Source organism: Trichosurus vulpecula, chromosome 4, assembly GCF_011100635.1.
Source record: "Trichosurus vulpecula isolate mTriVul1 chromosome 4, mTriVul1.pri, whole genome shotgun sequence".
In the NCBI taxonomy this organism is placed as follows: Eukaryota; Metazoa; Chordata; class Mammalia; order Diprotodontia; family Phalangeridae; genus Trichosurus; species Trichosurus vulpecula.
The window spans coordinates 275,728,805-275,749,255 of record NC_050576.1 but is presented as its reverse complement, the minus strand read 5'-3'; the positions used below and the strand labels follow the sequence as shown (position 1 = coordinate 275,749,255).

The following is a 20,451-nucleotide window of genomic DNA, read 5'->3' as shown; positions in this document are numbered from 1 at the left end:
TAGACAATTTGTCTAGGGCCACACAATTAGTAGGCATCCAAGCACTAGTCTTGCAGTACTGCCTGTATGATAATTTCCTCAGTCCCTTGTTAAATCATGGACTTTCCCAAGCCCGAGTGCGGCACAGGGGTAATCCAGTACACTCCATGCTGAAAGCAGGTGTGCCCTATACCAGAGGTGTCAAACTCAGGGCTGCAGAACTCCCCTAGATTAAAATGCAATAAGGAAATGCTTAACAAAATAAAATATAACACAACATAGATAATGTTAACGTGTACTTTTCTAACTCAGTATGTGGCCATCAGGGATCCAATTTCTTTTTTTTTTTTGAGGGGAGAAAGCAGGGCAATTGGGGTTAAGTAACTTGCCCAAGGTCACACAAGTAGTAAGTGTGTCAAGTGTCTGAGGCTGGATTTGAACTCATGTCCTCCTGATTCCAGGGCCAGTGCTCTACTCACTGCGCCACCTAGCTGCCCCAGGGATCCAATTTCTATTTGAGTCTGACACCACTGGATACTACTGTGGCCTGGACAATATTCAAAGAAATGAGCATATTCAGCCCCTGAATGGACACCTACAATTCTCACTAACTCCAGAACTGTAAAATGGTAGGGCTGGGGGAGAATGGCAGGAAGGTGGCGCATTGTCAGATCCTAAAGTCTGAAATTCCATTCAACAGACACTCTGCTTCCTCCCCACCAATCTCCTTGAGAGTCATCAAGCTGTAGAATAACTTTGAATGAAGAAGTTTCAAAAACCACTTGGCTTTGGCCATCCATGTAAAATCTTATGCTTGGGTTGGAAACAATCAATTCAATAAGTACCAAATGGGCATGGCAGGGTTAGACAGCAATCGATCGGAAAAATACCTGGGGCTTTTGATAGACCAGAAGCTCAATACGAATTATTTGTGTAATATGGCAATCAAAAAAGCCAATGTGACCTTAAACTACACAGAGAACCAGAGATGCCAGGAATAAGAGAGTGTACGGTATCAGGAGCATTGTCTTCAGTTCTGCAGCCAAAGTTTTGGAAAGATAATCAATTGGTAAATTATAGGCTGTAGAGAAAAAGCCAACAAGAACAGTGAAAGGTCTTGAGCCTATGCTACATGAAGATTAGTTGAATGAACTGAGGACCTCTGGTCTGGAGAAGAGAAGATTGGGGGAGTAGGGGAGACAATAGCTTTAAGTACTCAAACAACTAGCATTGTGGAACAAGGATTGTTCTTGTTCTTCAGTCCTGTCTTGGCAGAGGTAATGGAGTGGTTTGCCATTTCCTTCTCCAGCTCATTTTACAGATGATGAAACTGAGGCAAACAGGGTTAAATGATTTGCCCAGGGTCAGATAGATAATAAGTATCTGAAGTCAGATTTGAACTCAGGAAGATGAGTCTTCCTGACTCTTTGCTAGGAGCTCTACTCACTCCACCACCTACCTGACCAGAAGAAGGTTTAGAAGGCAAAATGGTGGACAACAGGTAAAAGTTGCGAAGAAGAAAAACCTTTCTAATAATTAAAAGTGACCAAAAGGAAAAACTGAATAAGTGGTAATGGACTCCCCTCAGTGACAGTCTCCAAGCAAAGGCTGGAGAGGCTACCGCAGATGGCATCCTTTATCCACACATAGGTTGAGCTTGATGGCTACTGAAGAATCTTCCAACTGTGAATTTCTAAGATAACAAAATCAAGGACATCTCTAGACCCTTCAGTCATCACCATATACTGTCCCACATTTACAGAGTCTACGCTTTAACAATTACAAAAATTTGTTACTACAAATGTTGCCAACAATACCTCTGACTAACATGTTCTGTACAGCAACACGAAGGAAGTTAACTATAGAAATATCAATTATTATTAATTTTTTAAAACTTAGAATGAGAGAATGCAGGATCAAGCATTAAGCCTCCAGATTATCTTGTCCAACTTCCTCACTGTATGGATTAGGGAATGCCCAGAGATGTGAGGTGACTGGCCCCAAGTCACACAGCTGAGCAGAGGCTACAACTCAGCTCTGCCTCCAGAGCCAGCTCTCTTCCCGCTATACTGTACTGTGATTTCTTTGTTTTGTGTTCAACTTATGACAGAAAAAAATTTTTAAGTGTGTAATTTTCATTTTTATTCTATCAAAGCAATTCAGACAAGTAAATACTATTTTGGGAAATGAAAGACAAAGTCACATCTTTAAGCATCTTTTCACTTGATGCTAAAGGTAACATTCTTCTTTTGAGCTCCAATTACACCATTAACTATCCACAGCAAGGGACAACAGAATCTAACCCTAACCCTATTTCTTTAAAGAAATCCTGGTGATTATCTTTCTTTGTCAAAGGCACAATATATTTGTGATACAATAGTAACTGGACGGTCAGAAGATATGGGGCAGGGGCAGAGCCAAGACAGCAGCTGGAAAGCAGGGATGTGCCTAAAGCTCTCCCCCAGGACCCTCCAAACACCTATAAAAATGGCTCTGAACAAATTCTAGAACTGCAGAAACCACAAAATAGCAGAGGGAAGCAGGGCTCCGGCCCAGGACAACTTGGATGGTCTCTGGGTAAGGTCTATTGCACAGAGCTGGGAGCAGAGTGGAGCAGAGCCTAGCGTGGGCTGCGCCTGGACCAACCAGACCCGGGAGCTGGGCTGAGCAGGCCCTAGTGCCCTGAATCAGTGAGCTGTGGCTGTTACCAGAATTTTCAACCCACAAACATCAAAGACAACACCCTAGTGGGAAAAAGCTGTGGGGACAGAGTGAAAGGAGTTCACAGTTTGGCCACCACCCTGGTGGCAGTGGAGGTGGTGCAGCTACAGAACTACAGCTGCAGTTGCTTCTGGCCCCAGGCACACCTGGTGGGAGGAATTAAGTGGCAGATCTGAGCAGGAGTGCAGAGCCTGCTCAGATCTGAGTCACAGTCCTGGTTGGCGGTTCTTGGGGAAAGAGTAGCACTCGTGTGGCAGAGCTTGCTGTGTAGAAAAAGCTCTGAAAACAACAGCACAGCCCCTCAAGCCTGGGACAAAGTACTCTATGCTCTACAAGCAGTCATACCCTGACAAAAAAACACAAGGGTCAGGTGGTTGGCTGGGAACATGACCAAGCAGCGAAAACAGACTCAGATTCAGACTCAGACTTTGGAATCTTCCTTTGGTGACAAAGAAGAACAAAACATATAGCCAGAAGAAGTCAACAAAGTCAAAGGGCCTACATCAAAAGCCTCCAAGAAAAACATGAACTGGTCTCAGGCCATGGAAGAGCTCAAAAAGGATTTGGAAAAGCAAGTTAGAGAAACAGAGGAAAAATTGGGAAGAGAAATGAGAGTGATGCAGGAAAACCATGAAAAACAAGTCAATGACTTGCTAAAGGAGACCCAAAAAAAATACTGAAGAAAATAACACCTTAAAAACAGACTAACTCAAATGGCAAAAGAGCTCCAAAAAGCCAATGAGGAGAAGAATGCCTTGAAAGGCAGAATTAGCCAAATGGAAAAGGAGGTCCAAAAGACCACTGAAGAAAATACTACCTTAAAAATTAGATTGGAGCAAGTGGAAGCTAGTGACTTGATGAGAAATCAAGATATTATAAAACAGAACCACAGGAATGAAAAAATGGAAGACAATGTGAAATGTCTCATTGGAAAAACCACTGACCTGGAAAATAGATCCAGGAGAGATAATTTAAAAATTACTGGACTACCTGAAAGCCATGATCAAAAAAAGAGACCAGACATCATCTTTCAAGAAATTATCAAGGAGAACTGCCCTGATATTCTAGAGCCAGAGGGTAAAATAGAAATTGAAAGAATCCACTGATCACCTCCTCAAAAAGATCCCAAAAAGAAGACTCCTAGGAACACTGTTGCCAAATTCCAGAGCTCCCAGATCAAGGAGAAAATAATGCAAGCAGCCAGAAAGAAACAATATGAGTATTGTGGAAACATAATCAGGATAACACAAGATCTAGCAGCTTCCACATTAAGGGATCAAAGGTCTTGGAATATGATATTCCAGAGGTCAATGCTAGGATTAAAACCAAGAATCACCTACCCAGCAAAACTGAGTATCATGCTCCAAGGCAAAATATGGATTTTCAATAAAGTAGAGGACTTTCAAGCTTTCTCAGTGAAAAGACTAGAGCTGAGTAGAAAATTTGACTTTCAAATACAAGAATCAAGAAAAGTATGAAAAGGTAAACAAGAAAGAGAAATCATAAGGGACTTACTAAAGTTGAACTGTTTTGTTTACACTCCTACATGGAAAGATGATGTGTATAATTCATGAGACCTCAGTATTAGGGTAGCTGAAGGGAATATACATATACATGTATGTATATATATATACATATACATATATATACATATACATACACACACACACACACACATATATATATATATAGGGCACAGGGTGAGTTGAATATGAAGGGATGATAACTAAAAAAAATAAAATTAAATTAAGGGATGAGAGAGGAATATATTGAGAGAGAGAGAGAAAGGGAGAGATAGAATGGGGTAAATTATCTCACATAAAAGTGGCAAGAAAAAGCAGTTCTGTAGGAAGGGTGAGGGGGAATGAGTGAATCTTGCTCACATCAGATTTGACCTGAGGAGGGAATAACATACACACTCAACTGGGTATCTTACCCCACAGGAAAGAAGGAGGAAGGAGATAAAAAAGGGGGGGATGATAGAAGGGAGGGCAGATAGGGGGAGGAGGTAATCAAAAGCAAACACTTTTGAAAAGGGACAGGGTCAAGGGAGAAAACTGAACAAAGGGGGACAGGATAGGAAGGAGCAAAATATAGTTAGTCTTTCACAACATGAGTATTGTGGAAGGGTTTTACATAATGATACACATGTGGCCTATGTTGAATTGCTTGCCTTCTTAGGGAGGGTGGGTGGGGAGGGAAGAGGGGAGAGAATTTGGAACTCAAAGTTTTAAAAGCAGATGTTCAAAAAAAGTTTTTGCATGCAACTAGGAAATAAGCTATAGAGTCAATGTGGCACAGAAATCTATCTTGCCCTACAAGAAAGTAAGGGAAAAGGGGATGGGTGGAGTGGGGTGACAGAAGGGAGGGCTGACTGGGGAACAGGTCAATCAGAATATATGCCATCTTGGAGTGGCCGGGAGGGAAGAAATGGAGAGAAAATTTGTAATTCAAACTCTTGTGAAAATCAGTGCTGAAACCTAAAAATATTAAATAAATAAAAAAGAAAAGAAAAAAAAGAAGATATGGGACAGAATCTCTGCTTATCCACCTTTCTCAGGAGGCCTTTCCTGGTCTCCCCCAATTGCTCCTGCGTTCCCATCTGAGGTCGTTTTGTATCTGCTTCCTACATGTCTTGAATAGTTTAACTCCACCCCTTCCTACCTCCAGGAGAAAGGAAAAAACTGTCTCTTTCAATACAGATAAATTACATACAAGAAGAACATTTCACAAGCATCTTAGCACATTTCCATGATAAACATATTTAGCAATCCACCCCACAATTCCTATTTTTTAAAATTATGATGAAAACAGCTCACCCAGACTTGCCAAAGATGCTTACATATATCAATGGCAGACAATAGGGTGACAATAAGGACTTATTTTCCTTCATCAACCTCCTATACTAAGCCTCTCTGAATGGCTAAGCATAACCTTCAAGAGAAAAATACCAAAAAGCTGACAGATTTTAGTTTCCCCACACCCTGCCCAAGTAAGGGGTAGGGAGTACAGCAAGCAATCAATTCATCTGCCAGTTTATGGAGCCAGAGCCCAGTCTTGCCTTTAACAAGTGACTCTCAGGCAAGGTTTTGGCACCAAGATCCATCATTAGGCCGGCTGGAGTTTCCTGTAGGTGCCCCTCTTGCCTCTACCACTGGCCAGTAATGATTTCAAGTTTCACAAGTTGGAAGGAGAGAGAAATCCGCCCCCCCGCCCCCACCCCAACTCCTTCAGGAACGTTTGTGTCTTCCCCAGATACATGCCCTTTACCCTTCTTTCCATGCCCTCTTTCCTTGTCGAGTTTTATAGAGGATGGCGATCAAGAACCCATGGAAGAAGCTAGCGGCTTGAACTGCCTTCATCCTACAGATCCTACAGCTGCGAGTCACACCTGGATACCACAACTGGGACCGCCTCTCGCTCTCTCCTCCCTGAGTCTTGTTTGCGGTTGTTACAGAGAGGGAGGGGTGAACCTAGGATACCCCCAACCCGAGGCAGAGGCATCCAAAAAGCAGGAGAAAGTTCCACCAACGTCTCAACGTTGTAGGCGCTGGCAAAAAAGGGCAAAGGAAAGGATTTCCCCCACCCACCAAAGCACGCACAAGAAGGTCTACAAGAGTTGTTCTGCCCCCCAGGGAATGCAAGCAGTTAAGGACCGTGGGTAGAAAAGCAGAAGCCCTGTGGGCGCACAGAGCCACGGCTACCCTCTCCAGAGCTCTGGGGGCTCCTCGCCTTGCCCGCGCCTCCGGGGCAGGATGCAGCTGGGCGCCGTTACCCGGGGGAGCGCGGCGAGTCCCAGTCCTGTCCCGTCCCGAGGCACGCAGCCCTCTCCCGTCCCTTCCTTCCCCGGCTCGGAGCCCTCACTCACCGCCTCTCAGTCCCGATCACCAGGTACGCCACCAGCGGAGCAGCAGCAGCGGGCGCTGGGTCCTGCGAGGGCGGGGAGAAGACGGAAGAAGAGAAAAAAAGCAGGAGGAGGAGAGAAGTACGAGGAGGAGGAAAGAAAGGGGAAGGAGGCGAAGGGGAAAGGAGGCGGCAGCGGGGAAGGCGCTAGCGCCACAAAGCTCGCTTTATAGTCCCGGACCGCGGCTCCAAGGGCTGCTCCTCGCAGCCCGGGCTTTATTAAGCAGATGGAGCGGGCTGCGCAGAGCGGTCCCAGAGCCCCGTGCAGCCCCCCCGCCCCCTTCCTTCCTGCCTCTTCCCCCCGCCCCCCCCCAAGTCTGAGGGAGCCCTCTTGGACCGCGGCCCCTCCTCCCAGCCGGCCCCCGCCTCCTCCTTCTCCTCCTCCTCCTTCCCCACTCACCCACCGAGCTGCTACCCTTCCTCGCTCCCCCCACCCCCGCCAAGGTTTCGTGGGGGTTGGCACCTACCTCTGAGGTGCAACCCCAGGGCTGGGACGGATCCCAGAACACGTGGAGCGGGCTGAATAGGGTTCAGTTCCAACAGAAAGTGAGAGGGGACAAGAGGGGTCAGTTCAAGGTTTGTGCTTTTGGGACAACTATGTACCAACTGGAGGAGAGGGGAGTATTTCTTCCTTTTCTTTTACAAACTTGAAGGCTGCCATACATAGCCTGTGCCCAAGAGGCTATAATGACCCTAGTAGCCGAGGACCTACCAGCCTACTTGGCCCTGGTGATGGCTTCTGTGATGAAAACCAAGGTCAGGAGGCATTGGACAAAATTCAGGGCCCAGCTCTGACTCTGTAACTGTCCACACCGGATCCACACCAGGGTTTTCTCTGCCCTGAAAGGACCAGAGTTGCTTGTATACCTAAGAAAATCAGAATATTCAAGGTGGGGTCGGGGGGCGCGGCAGGTTATGGAGGGCATGCACAAGTAGATCCCCTAGATAATCTGCCTGAGGAAGGAGTGCATGAGTCCTGGAGATCAGTAACAAAGTTCTGTCCAAATCCCCAATCAGAATTACCAGGATTTTACATATTTACCTTTAACTCCTAAGGAAGAATGGAGTCTCTTTGGACATTCTTTACCAGTGGCTCAGTTTGTCCATAGACAGGAATAGAAATCTCATCATATCCATAACTACTATTTTCAGAATCAAGCTAAAAGCTTTCCCTCTAAAGAATGTGGATTAAATGTGAATCCACTGACTAATAATTAGAAAATCTTGGATGATGTCTCCTTTTCAGTCACTAAAGAAATATTTCTTGAGTGCATACAGTGTTCAGGGCACTGTGCTAGGCATAGGGTTGGGGGTGGTGGGCAAAGAAGTCTAAGGCATGCACCTGGCTCTTCAAAGAGCTTCTGTCTAGTTAAGGAAGTAACCTGAGTAACAAATGAGGAGTGATTCTTCCAAGTCACATGTAAAATGTCAGTCTCAAGGCTTTATAGTCACATACATGCACATATACATGCATATATACATACATACACATATGCATGCATGCACTCATACATACATATTGGTCCAGGCCTCTGATTTCATGTGGATAGCATGCTCCAGGTGAGGAAGTTAACTTTAACTATGGTACTCTCTGCCTTAGAGAAAAACTAGCGCATCAGAGATGTGAAGTGACTAAGGTCACAAAGTCAGTATGTAAGAAACTGGGCTTGAACCCAGGTTGTGTAGATTCCAAGGCCTGCCCTCTCTGCTACATCTTGCATACATCTAAAAGTGGGTAAAAATATTAGGTAATTCATCCTAAATGACAGACATATACCATACAGCTACTAATTCTGGGCTGGACCCCCAAAGATGGACGACCCTTAACTCAGCCTGGTATGTCATACTTAAAGCCTTTGGAGGTATTCATGAAAATTTTATATTTTCCTTTAAAAAATACCTTTAAACGTAAATCAGATTTGAAAGGATTATACAAATATGACCTCCCCAAATAGTTCATCTATTATTTCAGTTTAGGCAGTTGGTTTTTCCAGATCATTCTTGCTTAGCTGTTTTAATTTTAATAGATTGTTACAGAAAACTTGGGGATTGTTACTATAAAAAAGATTCAGAGTAAACAGAAACCTGGGGCCCTTACCTATTTTTGTTCAGGCTTTTCACTGCTATTGAATACCTTCTCTTTCTCCTGAGCTCTATACAAAGGAAGATTTTGAGCAATAGTCAATTCTGAAATCAGGAGGACATGGTAAAAAAAAATATGCCAGGCTGAATCCCATGACATATTGCTGTCTTTTATTCTCTGTGGATATTATGTGAAAGGTCCAAAGCATCTCCTCAAAAGGGAATAGTATAAGACAAAGGGCTGTTTTGCAAGTTGGATAGTGCCAGGAATACCAACTCTGCTTCTAACCAAGTGAGCCTTCCTAATGTTAGTTTGTGCTCCCGGTGCTGGGGAGAAGAGACAGAAATAAGAACTACAAAAAGAGATTCAGTGGCATCATTTTTTCCAGCGTATGAAGCAAATTATTGTATATAGTAATTGAGATATCATAAACTTGTGACTAGGCCTTACCTAGCTTTGTGGAAGAAGCTATGTTTCTTTTTGGGGGGTAGTCAGTAGTAATAAGTCAAAGCTATTTTTCTTTAGCGTCTGGTTCTTCTTTAGAAAAAACATTTTTTTTGATGAATTTGTACTTCTAATTGACAGTTCCCTACTATATCTCAGTCTCTTTGGAAAAAGCCAAGGGCTTCCTCACTCTCTAAATAGAATATTTTTTTTTTTCTGATCTCTCTTTGTAATTTAGTCTTCACTGCGTTGAATTCCATTATCCTATTCATTTGTCCAATCCATCACATTTTTCAGATAGGGCTTTGGATTGTTTGTTTGTTCCTCAAAAAAATGTAAGGTTACCTGGAGTTTATCCAGCTCAGTGCAAGGAAGGCTCAGTAGAACTCTAAGCCTGGCTTTGTGTCTGTAAGCCACAGTTGGGAGAAACATAAGAAAAGCCAAAAGAGGAGGAAACAAATGATCCATTTAGACCTATTTCCTCTCTTGGAAGGGGTCCAGTGCAGAAAGCTTCAGAAGATATAAACCGCCCCCTCCCAGCCCCCACCTCTACAACAGACCTAAATATCTTGTACCTTGTACCTTAGAAAAAAAATTCTTGTACCTTAGAAAAAAAATTCCCTTTTGATCTCAACTTGTAATCATATGAAGTCCTGAAGAATGAGGGGGACTGCAAAAGGCAGCCAGCAGTGGAAAGAACTTTGATTTGGGAGTCAAACATTCTGGATTTGAATCTTGACTCTGCTTGTAAATTAGCTCTGTGACCTTGGATGGGTCATTGAATCTCTGAGCCTCTCCTACCTCATCTGGTAAATGAGAGGGCTGGACTAGAGGATCTTTAGAGGTTCTGTCCACCTATAAATTTATAATCCTATGGTGGTATAGTATTAAGATGACTAGTTTCTGTTCTCATCTGTGATCTCTCTTTACCACTCCTACTACAAAACCTAGGCTTTGTGTAATGTTATATAATCTGGCTGTGTGACCCTAGGAAAGTCACTTAACCTGTTTGCCTCATTTTCCTCATCTGTAAAATGAAAATAATAAAAGCACCTACTTCCCAGGGTTTCTATGAGGATCAAATGAGGTAATATTTGTAAAAAAGGCTTAGCTTTTACAAATTCTCTATGTTCCACTACTACTCTAAAATCTAAATGAGGGAAAGAAGACTGGCTTTTAACCAAACCTAACCCAAGAATTTAACTTGTGCATTTCATACATTGTATTTATTTTCATTTATCTCCTTTAAAAGTTTGTTCTCCAATGAAATCAAATCACTTCCTTCCTTAACCTTCTGAGACAGACTGGAACGTTTATCTGTTTAGGCTTCCCAATGACCCTCATCACTTTTCATAGAATCACAGGATTTGAGAGTTTGAAGGGATCTTATGTTGGAAGTGAGGCAGCTAGGTAACATAGTAGATAGAGCACTAGGGCCTGGAGTCTGGAAGAGCTGAGTTCAAATGCTGCCTCAGACACGTACTAGCTGTGTGACCTTGGGCAAGTCACTTAACCTCTGTTTGCAACAGTTTCTTGAATTGTAAAATGAGGTTAATAATAGCACCTACTTCAGGGTTGTTGAGAAGACGAGATGAGTTATAAGTATAAGTGCTCTGCAAACCTTAAAGCGTGATAGAAATGCTAGCTATTTCCTCAAGGCCACCTAATTTAACCTAAGTATGAAAGGAATCCCCATTGTGAAGGTACCTGACAAGTGTATCTTTCCATTGAGTTTCTGAGTGAAGAGACAACATGAAATACAAGCTATGGTGTGCTTTTGGTATACAGTCAAACCACTGAAATTATCACACAAATAGGACGGGAAACCTCCGATTCCAACAGAAAAAAAGCAACCTTCCCTAGTCCCTGTTCCATCTTCAAGCTATTGTCTTCTCTCTCTCTCTGTCTCTCTCTGTCTCTCTCTGTCTCTCTCTGTCTCTCTCTCTCTCTCTCTCTCTCTCTCTCTCTCTCTCTCTCTCTCCCTCTCTCTCTCCCTCTCTCTCTCCCTCCCCAACTTCTTTAAAAAGTGTTTACTCAATAGAGCCACTTCCACACCATTCTTTACCTCTTAGCCATCTATCTTCCCAATCGCCGCCCCCCCCCATCTCCAACAGGTAAGGTTGTAGTATCATGGAAGAGAACTGATAGGTTATCTAGTCCAACCCCTCTTATTTTACACATGAGGAAAAAAATCAAGGCCCGAAGTGGAGGGTCACACAAAACAATACTGGCAGAGCTGCATTTGAGCATACAGCTTTGGGGTCCTCTAACTCCCTATCCACAGCTTTTTACATTTCTGCTGAAATGCTCCCACAGCGTTTTTGTTGACTTTCTAATGGCCCCAAACAATGTCCTTTTCTTATTCTTCATCTTCCTTGAGCTCTCAGCAGTATATTCAAACCAAACAGGATTTATTTGTAACCTGTGTCCAAAGCTGGGGCTATGGAAATATCCATATCCAAATCAATGGTCTCTGTCCTTAAGGAGCTTTCGTATTCTTGGACAGATAACAGGAGCACAGACATGTCTAAGGTGGGGAAAGGGTGGGGTGAGGGGTGGGGAGAAGAGATGAGATTAGGAACTCTGGAAATATTTGAGGAAGGAAAGACCATCAAAAGCTGGAAATCAGAGAAAGCTTCATGAGAGAGCCTAGTGTTGTTAAACAATGTAGACTTAAGTGTTAGACCGTTGAGTTGGGAAGTTAGACTTCACACTCCACTCTTAAGCTGAATTTTAACAGAAGGTAATTCTGAAAGGTACGAATGGAAAGGGAGTGTGTTTTAGGCATGGAGTGTATTTTCAGTCTTGTGCAAAAGGAGATGGCCATTTGGAGTCCAGGGCATAGTTAGCAATGGAATTTGATTGGAAAAAAGAAGACACAAAAGGGTAGAGGGTGAAATAAGGCTGTCAAGGTAGAGTGAAGCCAGATTGCATGGCTAAGGCATATTTTATCCTAGAAAATGCAGGAAGCCACTGAAGTTTTTTTGAGCTGGAGAATGACATGGCTAGACCCCTGGACCTTAAATTATTTTGGAAGCTTTGTGAAGTATAGATTGGAGAGGGGGATGAGAGGGACTGAGAACAGGAAAACCAATTAGGAGACTATATACATATGGGGGGGGGGCGGTGAGCAGCCAAGTGGTTCAGTGGATAGAGCTCTGGGCCTGGAGTCAGGTAGATGAGTTTTCCTAATTTCAAACCTGGCCTCAGACACTTACTAGTTGTGTGACCCTGGGCAAGTCACCTCCCTATTTGCCTCAATTTCCTCATCTGTAAAATGAGCTGCAGAAGGCAGTGGTAAACCACTCCAGTCTCTTTGCTAAGAAAAACCCAAATGGGGTCGCAGAGAGTTAGATACAACTGAAGAATGATTGAACAACCACTTACATGCAGGAAGCTATATGTAGTCCATATAAAACCATGATAGGGAAATGAACAAGAGTGGTGACCCTTAAGCAGATGAAGAAGAAATGGTCATGAGATGATGGGGAAGGAAAATCAAAAACCCTAATAATAATAGCTAACATATATATAGTGTTTACTATATGCCAGACGCCATGCTAAGCACTCTCAGAAATATTGTCTCTCACAACAACCCTGGGAGGTAGGTGTTTTATTAAGGAGGAAACTGAGGTTAAATGACTTTCTCAGGGTTATATCACTAGCAAGTATCTGAGGCTGGATTTGAATTTAGGTCTTCCTTGACTCCAGGTGTGGTTCTCTAGCTACTGCGCTGCCTAACTGTCCTAGGCAATTGGTTGGCTTTGGGCAGTGAGGTAGAAGGGAGCACTGAAAATAAGGTCGAGGTTACAAACCTTGATGATTAGGAGGATCCTATGTCCTGAGCAGAAGTAGGGAAGTCTTTTGGAGATGTAGGTTAAAAGGGGAAGGTGATGAGTTGTTTTGGAACATGTTGAGTTGGCGGTTATAGAGTGATTTCTAGAACAGTTGGGGGTGCAGAACTGAAATTCATAAAAGAGATGAGGATTGACTAATGTACTTTAGGAGTCATCTGTGTATAGATGATAAGTATATCCTTGGGATTAGACGAGATCACCAAGATAGAGATTATTGAAAAAGAAGCATTTCACTTGGTCTTTTCTTTAAATTTAGGTTTTTTTTTTTCAAAATCCCGAAATCAACCAACATCAGAAAAGGGAACGCTATTATATACAAAGGACAACACAAAAAGAGGATTGTATATAAAACTATAGTGCTTGATTTAAAGAATGTATATAATAAATTCCACCCATTATTTTGCAAATGGTCTTGCTTGTCTGCTTCTTTCTGTTCTTTGTGCACAGTGGCCTTCTTATTTCTTTTTAAAATTTCTTTCTCATCTCTTCCCTCTTGAAACTTTCTCTCCTTTCATCTTACACAGCACAGCTACATTCCTGGTTCTCCTCCTACCCTTCTGACCTCTCTGTTACTATGTCTTATAATGGCTCGTCTTTTACCCTCCTGCTCCACCCCCAAAGGTAGATGTTCTCCAATATTCTCCAATTTTTTGTCCATGATTCCTTTCCTTCTGCAGTCTCTCTTTTTAAAGAACCTACCTACTTATGATCCAGCCACTTCAGCCAGCCATTGCCATGTGGATAATTTCCTAAATCCATATCTTCGGCCCTGGTTTCTATCCCAAGCGCCAAATACTGGCATGAAGTCTCCACCTGGATATTCTGCCATTACCTAACACTTACATGTTTAAAACCAAGTTCATCATGCCCTACTTCCCCCCAAACCAGTCTCATCTTGACTTTCATCTCTTTATTAATGATCTCATCATTTTCTCTTTACTTTGGATGAAAACCCTTAGCCTACCTTCTGTCCTTTTGTGAAGTCCTGTCCATTCTTCCTTTTCAATGACTGAATCCTCATCTTCCTTTCCATATCCAGTCCATTAACACAATTCAGGTTCTTATCACTTAATGTTATCTCAATAGCCTTCTAAATTGTCTCTGAGCTTCTAGTCTCTCTCCTTCCAATTCTTTCTGTACACTGCAGCCAGATTAACCTTTCTAAAATTCTACTTTAGTCCATTCTTCACAACTGCCAAAGTGATATTCTTAAAACACACGTCTGTCCATGTAATTTACCTGCTCAAACAAGTTTTAGTTCTATTCTCTGTTACCCCTAGATTAAAATACAATCTCTTCTGTCTGGCATTTAAAGGCCTTCACAATCTGGCTCCAGCCCACCTTTCCAGGCTTATTACACTCATTTTCATGCATTCTACCATCCAGCCAAACTACCTGGCCTCCTAGCTGCTCTTCACACAAAACTTTCCATATTTTACCACCTCTGTGCATTTACCCAAGCTATGCCCTTGGCCTGAAATGCCCTCCCTTCTTATCTCAGGTTCTTCAAATCCTTAGCTTCCTTCAAAGGTTACTCAAGTGCCACCTTGGACACCAGACCTTTCCTAGTTTCCACTGGCTACCAGTTGGCCTCACCCTCATTACCATGTATTTATTTTTTATATATTTTGGATCTGATGATATTCTGTTTCCTCAATGGAACATAAAGCAAAGATTGTTTCATTTTTGGTTTTGTATCCCTGATGCCTAGCACAGGGCCTTACATATAAGGGACTTTGTAAACACTTGTTCACTGATTGCTAGCGACACTCCCCAGCCTAGCAACCTTCCATGGATTTCAGTTATGTACGAGGGGTGACTTGGGCCCAGTGGACCCCTTCCTGCTTGAGGCTGGGTTATGGATGCACAGAGACCAGGTTAATCTGCAGGACAGCCTGGCCCAAAAGGGCAGGGGCCATTGTTTCTTTTGGCTTTCTGGCTCTTTGCCCTCACCCTGGTATGACTCTGGGGAAATTTCTAAAACAAAGTCAGATGTGGTTCATGCCTAGGATCTTCCCAAAAAGTGGATAACAAGATCCCTTCTAGAAGAAATACTTGATATAAAATATGGGTGTCAGATATAGGAAAGTAATTTCCACTGAAGATGCTTAAACATAAAAGACATCATAAGTGCACCTCAACAAATACGGAAACATAAAACAATAATCCACCACACACATTATGTTCTCTCAAAAGGTTAAAAAAACCCTCAGTGCTACTTCTGACAGAGATATTTTACTTTTATCTCCGAGCTGCACTGAGCAGCTCGCAAGGTCCAGAGATCCCAGCCAGCTAGGGCCCATAGGTGATAGGCTTTCTTGGTCCTATCAGCTGCAGGTATCCTCTGAAGATCAGGGCTACTGTGGGCCTTACCTTCCTCTGGACAAATGGCATCTGACTCTGAAACTCTCAACCTCTTGAACCAGGGTTGGAAGCACTTAATTTCAAGATGACTGGTCTATGGCCTCTGATCAGGGAAGAAAACAGAAAGCAGAAGAAAGGGGCCGAGGACTCAAGCTTGCCTAAGCCACCATTGCTACATTAGTAATGTGTTTGTTGATTGATTATTAAATGAAAAACAAACATTTATTTAATGCTGACTGTGTGCCAGGCACTATGCTAAGTGCTTGGCAAATACTGTCATATTTGACATTGACAATAACCCTAGGAGATAGGTGCTATCATTAGCATCTCTATTTTATAGTTGAGGAAAGTGACTCAGGCGGACATAGGCTGAGTGACTCACCTAAGGTCATATATCTAGTATCTGAGGCCAGATTTGAACTCAGGTCATCCTGACTCCAAGCCCAGTGGTTTATCTACTGCATCACCAAACTACTATGAATTAACAAGTGATATAAATCAGAGCTGAAATCATCTCCCCTTCTCCCCACCCAATATTTTCATGAGTACCTGAAATTCTTTCCATAGAAGTGTTTAGTGAGTTAGGCAATGAAAAGTCTTCTTCAAGTCACTTTAAATCAACAGATGTTACCTCTGGGGTAGGGGAAGGAGAATGCTGGCTGGGATTGAGGGAGGACAAGGGGAAGAAGACTGTTTTCATTGGTGCTTTGGCACAGATTTGTATTTTTGAGTAGCTGGTTGGCATCTCGGGTACTTTGGAAGGCAGAGGGAACTTGAGATGAGAGGAGATGTAGGTCAGGTAAGTTTCAATATGAGTGAAATCCACCCATTGCCAGGGGATAGATTCCATGCGTGAGCCAGCCAGAGAGGGTCAAGCTCCAGTGATGTGCCTGGATCTGATGCCAAGACAGGGGAGAACATGTAAAGTGGAGTTGGGGGTGGGAGGTTAAGGAGGATACTGATAAATTTATAATGCTAAGTGTGAGAATGTGATGATGGATGCCCCATTTAGCCCAGCCTTGGTACATAGTAAGTGATTAATCAGTGCTTCTTTAAAAATCTCTTCATGGGTTTAAAATTTACCACTCCCCTTCCATCTTTTCCTTTCTTGGCAGTGTGCCTTCTCCCTTTCATCCCTCAACAGGAAGGAACGTGATACATGCTCTATGGAGAGGCACCCTTGTATAGTGGAAAGAGGAGCCAGAAGAACTGGGGTCCAGTCCAGATTTTACCATTTATTAATTTGTATGACTTTGGGCAAATGGCTTAACATTGTTGACCTTTTCTCATCCATAACCTTTCCTCATCCATAAAATGGGGATAATACCATTCCCACCACCTGCCTCACAGATTGTTGGAAAGTTCAGTAATGCGAATGGGAGCAATTTTTAATATAATAGTTTATATTTAGTTTTCAACGTTCACTTCCATAAAATTTTGAATTTTAAATTTTCTCCTCCCCCCTTCCCAAGACAGCGAGCAATCTGATATAGGCTCTACTTATACGTTCTTATTAAACATATTTTCACATTAGTCATGGTATAAAGAAGAATTAGAACTAATGGGAGGAACTGCAAAAAAGAAAAAACAAAACAACAAAGGAAAAGGAGACCAAATAGCATGCTTTCATCTGCATTCAGAATCCAAAGTTCTTTCTCTGGATGTGGATGGCATTTTCCATGATGAGTCTTTTGGAGCTGTCTTAGATCCTTGCATTGCTGTTAAGAGCTAATTGTATCAAGGTCAGCTGTTGCACAATGTGGCTGTTACTGTATACAATGTTCTCCTGTTCCTGCTCATTTCACTAAGCATCAGTTCATGTAAGTCTTTCAGGTTTTTCTGAAGTCTGCCTGCTCATCATTTCTTATAGCACAATAATATTCCATTACATTCATATACTACATCTTGTCTAACCATTTCCTAATTGATGGACATTTCCTCAGTTTCCAATTCTTTGCCACCACAAAAGAGCTGCTATAAATATTTTTGTACATGTGGGTCCTTTTCCCATTTTTGTGATCTCTTTGGGATACAGCCCCAGGAGTGGTATTGCTGGGTCAAAGGGTATACATGGTTTTATAGCCCTATGGGCATAGTTCCAAATTGCTCTCTAGAATGGTTGGATCAGTTCACAATTCTACCAACAATGCATTAATATTCCAATTTTCTCACATCTTCCCCAACATTTATCATTTTCCTGTTTTGTCATGTTAGCCAATCTGATAGGTGTGATGTGGTACCTCACAGTTGTTTGGATTTGCATTTCTCTAATCAACAGTGATTTTGAGCATTTTTTCATATAACTATAGATATCTTTAATTTCTTCCTCTGAAAACTGCCTGTTCATATCTTTTGACCATTTATCAATTAGGGAATGACTTGTATTCTTATAAATTCAACTCATTTCTCCATATATTTTAGAAATGAGGCCTTTATTAGAGATGCTGGCTGTAAAAATTGTTTCCCAGCTTTCTGCTTCCCTTCTAATCTTGGTTGCATTGGCTTTGTTTGTGCAAAAACTTTTTTCAATTTAATGTAATCAAAATTATCCATTTTGCATTTCATAATATTCTCTATTTCTTGTTTGGTCATAAATTCTTCCCTTCTATATATTTGGCAAGGAATATATATTCCTTGCTCTCCTAGTTTGCTTATAGCATCAACCTTTATATCTAAATCATGTACCCATTTTGACTTTATCTTGGTATAGGGTATAAGATGTTAGTCTATGCCCAGTTTCTGCCATATTACTTTTCGGTTTTCCCAGCAGTTTTTGTCAAATAGTGAGTTCTTATCCCAGAAGCTGGAGTCTTTGGATTTATCAAATAGTAGATTACTATAGTCATTGGCTGTTGTGTCTTGCATACCTAACCTATTCCACTGATCCACCACTCTTATTTCTTAGCCAGTACCAAGTAGTTTTGATGACTGCTGCTTTATAATACAATTTAAGATCTGGTACAGCTAGGCCACCTTCAATGGGAGTTATTTTTGCTAATACTTTGGGAATCTTTTTGTGAACACTTGACTGCATGTATTTGTTACAAGTGAGGACTTCTGTTCATAGGGGGTTCAGTCCATAGATTAGTGGGTAATAATAGAAATTCCTATCAAAACAGCATCAACAAAACATTTTTAAAAACACATGGAAGAAAACCAAGATAAGAAAAGAAGGGGACACAGACAAATAGAGAAATTTTGTTATTGCTTGTAAAATTTGATATATACATGTCTTTAAAAAACCAAACTGTACATAAAAGTACACAGTTTGTATTTATCTATGTATAAATATATTATAAGACTATAATCCTCTTTCATTGTAAATTGAAATGTATATGTTTGCTGATGATTAAATTCTCAATTAAAAAAAATTACAAAACCAAACAGAGGGAAGTATAAATAAACACATTCCAGTTGTGAACTCCTACTCCTTATAATAAGGGAGGCAATTTAGTATAGTGGAAAGATGAATAGATACAGAGTCAAGAAAGACCTAGGTTTGAATTCTCCCTTGATACATAGTAGATGTGTTAACTTAAGAAAGTTATTTAACTCATCTCCCCGAGTTCAAATCTGACCTCAGACACTTACTAGATATGTGACCCTGGACAAGTCATTTAACCACGTTTGCCTCACTTTCCTCATCTGAAAAATGAGCTAAGGAAGGAAATGGCGAACTACTCTAGTATCTTTGCCAAGAAAACCCCAAACAGGTTTACGAAGAGTTGGGACAGGACTAAACAATAAAAACAACAAATTGCCTTCCTCATAAGGCTGGAGTGGGGGTCAAATGAGATAATGCATGTAAAGAGTTTTTTTAAACATAAATGTCAGTTGTTATTTTGTTAGAGGCAGTGTAGTGTAGGGGACAGGGAGCTTGTCTCAGAATTAGGAAGACTTGTTTTCAAGTCCTGCCTCTGACACATCCTGGGAAAGTCCCTTAACCTCTCCGTGTTTAAGACAACTCAGGAAGTTGGAGATAAGGCTGCGAATTACAGTTTAGGTGAGACCTGGATTGGTGGAGTTACTTTTCTCATCAGGGAGATCTCTATTCCAATGAAATCACAATGGAACGTCCAATCCTAATCTGTTATTATTTTAAATAAAGTTGATTTAAAGGCTTCTAAGAAACATTGTAGGAGTGAATATATTTAGTCTGATTAAAAGAAATATCAAGCAAAGATTTTAAGCACAATGTATTATACACAGGGAGTGCTATTATAAGGTATTCTTTATTTCTGCAAACACATAGATCAAATAAATTTCAGGAAGATGGATTCAGGTTAGAGCTCAGGGCAGATTTCTTGATGGTAAAGGTTACTAGTCATTGGAAGTGATTACCGGGCAAATTCCACGTGAACGTCCTTAGGGGATGTTAAAAATAGGCTTGGGTGGGATTATTTCTATGGTCCTCTCCAAGGCCATAATGCTAGGATGCCAGGGATAGACACCCATCTGTCTTGGATAGGATAGCTAGGTACACTTCCACATGGTGCCATGGAAAATCCCTAGTCCTCTCAGAAGCTCATTTTGGTTTCAGGATTGGCTTCTCCTTCGTTTCATTTTCTTTGCTTTGCTCATGTTCACTCTTTGGCTGTCGGTTCACTCACTTCTTCCCCCCTCCTGGTCCCATGCTCCCTGTCTCTTTTCACAGTACCGGCTGTGTCTATAACAGACTCCCCCTTGTGATACATTAAGATAAAAGCCAATAGCCTCTCTCCTTTCAAATGCTCTCTCAAACCCTTCTTCAATGGAGGGTTTCTGACCATAGTACAAGGCTCCCCACAGAGCAGATGAGGATAGAGGGGAAAAATCATTCATTTATTTATTAAATTTTGCTTAGGGTAGGGAGGGAGGGAGATGGATCCTAGGGGAGAAGGAAGAAGAGGGGGAAGGGCTTGTGCATTGACATTATTTTGTCTTCTTGTCTACTTCCTACATGTTGGGTTCTATTCATATTTTTCTGAAAATACTTTATACGTTTCTTGGCACTTATCACATTCTATATAAAAATCATATGGGCAGTGAGGTGGAAGAGTGTCTGGAGTTCTGCAGTTGAGGTCAGGAAGATCCGAGTTCAAATTCTGCATCAGATACCGT

At 41.8% G+C, this 20,451-nt stretch overlaps 1 protein-coding gene across 1 annotated transcript in view; it reads right to left on the bottom strand.

Annotated features, from left to right (window-relative positions):
- Nucleotides 1-6,903, bottom strand: part of SERPINE2 (serpin family E member 2) — an 82,240-nt gene extending 75,337 nt beyond the window's left edge. Inside the window, exon 1 of the mRNA XM_036758217.1 lies at nt 6,569-6,903. The gene's annotated coding sequence lies outside the window, so the exon portion shown is untranslated. The remainder of the gene's footprint in view (nt 1-6,568) is intronic.
- Between the last annotated feature and the right edge of the window lie 13,548 nt (nt 6,904-20,451).